We start from the raw sequence: 6,949 nt of genomic DNA, 5'->3' as shown, positions 1-6,949 counted from the left end.
CCCGGCCAGCCCTCTAGGCCCCCCGCCCCCACCCTAAACCCTAAGATAGATAGTGGGGTACCTCTCCGGCGAGCCCCCGTCCCCACTACGGGTGGTTCTTCCTTAACTCTGGCGAGCCCCCCCAACCCCTGAAAATCGACTAACCCAAAAGTCGATTCAGTCGACTGAAGTGTGGCTTAATCGGAGCAGAGCAGCATCATGAGCGAGGGGGAGAGTAGGAGCAGCAGCCGGGCAAGCGAGCGATTTGGCGAGAGCCGGAGCAGCAGCAGATCTGGCTGGTATGGCCACCGCCGCCGAAGGGGCCTTGCACTGGGGGAGAGCAGCCGTGGAGATGTCACCCGCGGCGCCGGCTTCAAGGTAGCCGCTCCATGGGGGTGCGGGATGGAGCACCGTCGGCGCCGGGAGGTCGAGTTAAGGAGAAGGTGTGATGCGATGAGTGTACACCCTCTTTGGTGGCGCCGAGTAGGCCTCGGCTTTGTCCGAGGAGTCGGTGAGGATTCTGCGGTTCCGGTGGAGTAGGTTAAGGCGGCGCTGTGGGGATGGAGCAGCCGCGATAGACGAGGCGATCGTCGGAGCTGCTCCTTGGAGGTGGAGGACGGGGCGGCTGAACCGGCGGGACGGCGAGATGGAGGACAGATCCTCATCCGGGAAGGAGGATGAGGTACGTCGAGCTATTGCGGTGGACGACGTCGTCGGGGAAGAGGCTCCGACTGGGCAGCGGTGACTGATACGTCTCCAGCGTATCTATAATTTTTGATTGCTCCATGCTATATTATCTACTGTTTTGGGCAATATTGGGCTTTATTATCCACTTTTATATTACTTTCGGGACTAACCTATTAACCGGAGGCCCAGCCCAGATTTGCTGTTTTATGCCTATTTCAGTGTTTTGAAGAAAAGGAATATTAGACGGAGTCGAAACGGAACGAAATCAACTAGAGAAGTTATTTTTGGAACGAAAGCCACCCGATGGACTTGGACCCCACGTCAAGGAAGGAAGGAGGAGCTCACGACGGTAGGGGCGCGCCCCCTGCCTCGTGGGGCCCTTGTGGCTCCCCTGACGTACCTCCTGCACCCATATATACCTACGTGACCTAAAACTTCCAGAATAGAGAATAGATCGGGAGTTCCGCCGCCAGAAGCCTCCGTAGCCACTGAAAACCAATCTAGACCCGTTCCGGCACCCTGCTGGAGGGGGCAATCCTTCCCCGGTGGCCATCTTCATCATCCCGGTGCTCTCCATGATGAGGAGGGAGTAGTTCTCCCTCGGGGCTGAGGGTATGTACCAGTAGCTATGTGCTTGATCTCTCTCTCTCTCGTGTTCTTGAGGTGATACGATCTTGATGTATCGCGAGCTTTGCTATTATAGTTGGATCCTATGTTTCTCCCCCCCTCTTCTCTCTTGTAATGAATCGAGTTTCCCCTTTGAAGTAATCTTATCGGATTGAGTCTTTAAAGACTTGAGAACACTTGATGTATGTCTTGCCGTGGATATCTGTGGTGACAATGGTATACCACGTGCCACTTGATGTATGTTTTGGTGACCAACTTGCGGGTTTCGTGACATTGGGAACCTATGCATAGGGGTTGGCACACGTTTTCGTCGTGATTCTCCGGTAGAAAATTTGGGGCACTCTTTGAGGTCCTTTGTGTTGGTTGAATAGATGAATCTGAGATTGTGTGATGCATATCGTATAATCATACCCACGGATACTTGAGGTGACATTGGAGTATCTAGGTGACATTAGGATTTTGGTTGATTTGTGTCTTAAGGTGTTATTCTAGTACGAACTCTAGGGCTGTTTGTGACACTTATAGGAATAGCCTAACGGAGTGATTGGAAAGAATAACTTTGAGGTGGTTTCGTACCCTACCATAATCTCTTCGTTCATTCTCTGCTATTAGTGACTTTGGAGTGACTCTTTGTTGCATGTTGAGGGATAGTTTCATGATCCAATTATGTTAGTATTGTTGAGAGTACTTACACTAGTGAAAGTATGAACCCTAGGCCTTGTTTCAACGCATTGCAATACCGTTTACGCTCACTTTTATCACTTGTTACCTTGCTGTTTTTATTATTTCAGATTACAAAAACTATTATGTACTATCCATATACCACTTGTATCACCATCTCTTCGCCGAACCAGTGCACCTATACAATTTACCATTGTATTGGGTGTGTTGGGGACACAAGAGACTCTTTGTTATTTGGTTGCAGGGTTGCTTGAGAGAGACCATCTTCATCCTACGCCTCCTACGGATTGATAAACCTGATGTCATCCACTTGAGGGAAATTTGCTACTGTCCTACAAACCTCTGCACTTGGAGGCCCAACAACGTCTACAAGAAGAAGGTTGTGTAGTAGACATCAAGATCTTTTCTGGCGCCGTTGCCGGGGAGGTTAGCGCTTGAAGGTATATCTTTAGATCTTGCAATCGAGTCTTTTAGTTTCTTATTTTATCACTAGTTTAGTTTATAAAAGAAAACTATAAAAAATGGAATTGAGTTTGTCTCATACGCTTCACCTTTTTAATATCTTTCGTGAGTATGATGGAAAGGATAATTGTGCTCAAGTGGTAGAAGAAGAAATCTATAAAATGTTTGGCACTAAATATTTGAATGATGAGCATGATTGCAATGTTGTTAGTACGAATTCTTTGAATATCCATGATGCTAATGATGATTGCACTAGTTATGACGAAAATACCTCCTATAAACATGTCAATTTTTGTGGAGTAGACTGGGTTTGCAAGTACACACCAAATAGGGAAGATAGATATTGCAAGAGGCATAAGTACTTAGAAACCAAATTGTTGCAAGAAGAGCTAGATGAATGTGCTGAAAATTTAAGATATCTTACCCATACTTGCGAACTTTGCAATGAACATGGTCATTTAAATATCAAATGCAAATTGTTTCATGACCGTATCGTGTCCAAAAATTGTGATGACTTGATTTCCCTTGCACATCATAATGAACTTAGTTTACTCTTGGGTTATGAAGAAATGAAACATATAACCGAGGGTATTCCAAAATTTAATCTCGATAAACTTCTTGGTTTTGATCTAGAGAAGATTTATATGTATTGTGCGGTGAATTGCATTGAAAATCCTTATATTGCCAATTACATAAAGAAAAGAAAACAAGTAGAAGATGAAGAGAATGCTAACGAAAGGGAAGAGACCTCCCAATATTCTCCTATTATTTCTTATGATGAATCAGGTAACGAAGAGGAGCCCTCTATTCAACCAATCTCATTAATAAGGAACTCCAAAAAGAGGATTGAACCCACGCATGATGTGGTGAAGAAGAAGAAAAGAAAAAGGAAGAGAGGTAAAAATATATCTCTCCCAAATAATGCTGCTCCTATTACTATTGTGCCTCATGAAAATATAATTGTGGAAGATAATGATACTTCTTATGATCTTGAAAATCTTTTTGGCAGTTGCTTGGAAGAATATAATAATTGCTATACTATCGGTGCTATCTATACTATTAATGATGATAGTGATTATGCTTATGATATGAAAAGGCCCAAGCTTGGGGAAGCTATGTTTGATGAGGATGACATATTTTAGAATATATTTTCTGCAATTAATGTTTGTCCCAAGCTTGGGGAAGCTATGATTAATGAAGATGATATTTTTAGTCTCCCAAGTTTTGATATGCAAGTTTATAATGATGATAGCATGCCCCCCCTACTTATGATGATTATTGTGATGATACTTATGCTATAAAAAGTAGTGATTATATTTATAATACTTGTCATGGTTATGATTACCCCTTTTATGAACATTACTCTTTTAATATGGAAACAATTTATAGTATTCAAGTTTCCTATGGTACTCCCACTATTCCAAATAAGAAGAATTTTGCTTATGTGGAGAGTAGTAAATTTTCTATGCTTGTAGATCATGAAAAGAATGCTTTAGGTTCTGGTTATATTGTTGAATTCATTCATGATGCTACTGAAAATTATTATTAGGGAGGAATATATGCTTGTAGGAATTGCAATAATATCAAGTTTCCTCTGTATGTGCTTAAAGTTTTGAAGTTATGCTTGTTTTACCCACCTATGCTAGTTGATTATTGTTCCCATAAGTTGTTTGCTCACAAAATCCCTATGCATAGGAAGTATGTTAGACTTAAATGTGTTAGTCATATTCTTCATGATGCTCTCTTTATGTTTCAATTCTTATCTTATATGTGAGCATCATTGAAATCATCATGCCTAGTTAGGGGCATTAAACGATAGCGCTTGTCGGAAGGCAACCCAACTTTATTTTTGTTCCTTGATTTTTTCCTGTTTAGTAATAAATAATTCATCTAGCCTCTGTTTAGATGTGGTTTTATGCTTTTAGTTAGTGTTTGTGCTAAGTAGAACCGTTGGGAAGACTTGGGGAAAGTCTTGTTGATCATGCTGTCAAAAACAGAAACTTTAGCACTCACGAGAATTGCTGCCATTTTTTATTGGAGAGTTCTATTTAGTTAATTCTTTTTGCAGATGTTTAATAGACAAATTCCTCAGGTCCAGAAATTTATTTTATAATTTTATGAGTTCGAGAATTATACTTTTGATCCAGATTACTACAGACTGTTCTGTTTTGACAGATTCTGTTTTTCATGTGTTGTTTACTTATTTTGATGAATCTATGGCTAGTAAAATAGTTTATAAACCATAGATAAGTTGGAATACAGTAGGTTTAACACCAATATAAATAAATAATGAGTTAATTACAGTACCTTGAAGTGGTGATTTATTTTCTTATACTAACAGAGCTTACGAGTTTTCTGTTAAGTTTTGTGTTGTGAAGTTTTCAAGTTTTGGGTAAGGATTCAATGGACTATGGAATAAGGAGTGGAAAGAGCCTAAGCTTGGGGATGCCCAAGACACCCCAAGGTAATATTCAAGGACAACCAAGAGCCTAAGCTTGGGGATGCCCCGGAAGGCATCCCCTCTTTCGTCCACTTCCATCGGTAATTTACATGGAGCTATATTTTTATTCGCCACATGATATGTGTTTTGCTTGGAGCGTCAATTTATTTTGTTAGTATTTGCTTTCTGTTATTTATAATAATGTTTTGCATCTTTTATTTCAATAAAAGTGGCATTGATAGCCTTTACTATGCCTATTTTAGAAGTCTACATGTTGCTGTTTGAAAACAGAAAGTTTACCGCTGTTGCAATAATTCCCTAGAAAAGTCAGAATGTGATAAAATGTTGAAACCTTTTGCATATTAAGATCTGATAAATTTACTACAGTGGGAATTTTCTTTCATAATTTTTGGAGTTAGGGAATTATGGATGTTGCAGTATTCTTTACAGACTATCCTGTTTAGGCAGATTGCTGTTATGTTTGCATTGTTTGCATATGATTGCTTCTTTAATGATTCTATTTGAGGATAGGACTATTAAATATGCAGAGGCATTTAGTATGCAATGTTTAATAATAATTTTAGTTATTTTCTACAGTAGAGTATGATAAGGTTTTGGCAATGGTTTATACTAACTTATCTCACGTGTCCTTGTTGAGTTTTGTGTGGATGAAGCTTTTGAGATTTAGGGAGACCGTGATATGAGAGGAATTAAGGAGACACAAAAGCTCAAGATTGGGGATGCCCAAGGCACCCCAAGATAATATTTAAAGAAGTCTCAAGCATCTAAGCTTGGGGATGCCCCGGTTGGCATCCCACCTTTCTTCTTCAACAACTATCGGTTAGTATCGGTTGATCCTAAGTTTTTGCTTCTTCACATGATGTTTGCCATTCTTAGAATGTCATTTTATTTTGCTTTGCTTGCTGTTTGAATAGAATTCCAAGATCTGGAATTATTAAATGTTAGAGAATCTTCACATGGTTGCATAATTATTCAACTACTCATTGATCTTCACTTATATCTTTCGGAGTAGTTTGTCATTTGCTCTAGTGCTTCACTTATATCTTTTAGAGCATGGTCGTAGTTTTATTTTGAAGAAATAGATGAACTCTCATGCTTCACTTAGATTATTTTGAGAGTCTTAATAGCATGGTAATTTGCTTAAAATCCTAATATGTTAGGTATTCAAGAATAATAAAATTCTCTTATTAGTGTGTTGAATACTATGAGAAGTTTGATGCTTGATGATTGTTTTGAGATATGGAGATGGTGATATTAGAGTCATGCTAGTTGAATAGTTGTGAATTTGAGAGATACTTGTGTTGAAGTTTGTGATTCCCGTAGCATGCACGTATGGTGAACCGTTATGTAACGAAGTCGGAGCATGAGGTGTTTATTGATTGTCTTCCTTATGAGTGGCGGTCGGGGACGAGCGATGGTATTTTCCTACCAATCTATCCCCCTAGGAGCATGCACGTAGTACTTTGTTTCGATGACTAATAGATTTTTGCAATAAGTATGTGAGTTCTTTATGACTAATGTTGAGTCCATGGATTATACGCACTCTCACCCTTCCACCCTTGCTAGCCTCTCTAGTACCGCGCAACTTTCGCCGGTACCATAAACCCACCATATACCTTCCTCAAAACAGCCACCATACCTACCTATTATGGCATTTCCATAGCCATTCCGAGATATATTGCCATGCAACTTTCCACCATTCCGTTCATCGTGACACATTCATCATTGTCATATTTCTTAGCATGATCATGTAGTTGACATAGTATTTGTGGCAAAGCCACTGTTCATGATTCTTTCATACTTGTCACTCTTGATTCATTGCATATCCCGGTACACCGCCGGAGGCATTCATATAGAGTCATACTTTGTTCTAGTATCGAGTTGTATCATTGAGTTGTAAATAAATAGAAGTGTGATGATCATCATTCAATAGAGCATTGTCCCAAAAAAAGAAAAAAAGAGAAAGGCCAAAGAAAAAAATAAGGCCCAAAAAAAATATACAAAAAAAACAAATAAAAATAAAATAAAAAGGGGCAATGCTACTATCCTTTT

This window comes from Triticum urartu, chromosome 2 (genome assembly GCF_003073215.2).
Source record: "Triticum urartu cultivar G1812 chromosome 2, Tu2.1, whole genome shotgun sequence".
NCBI lineage: Eukaryota > Viridiplantae > Streptophyta > Magnoliopsida > Poales > Poaceae > Triticum > Triticum urartu.
Note: the sequence above shows the minus strand (reverse complement) of the source record.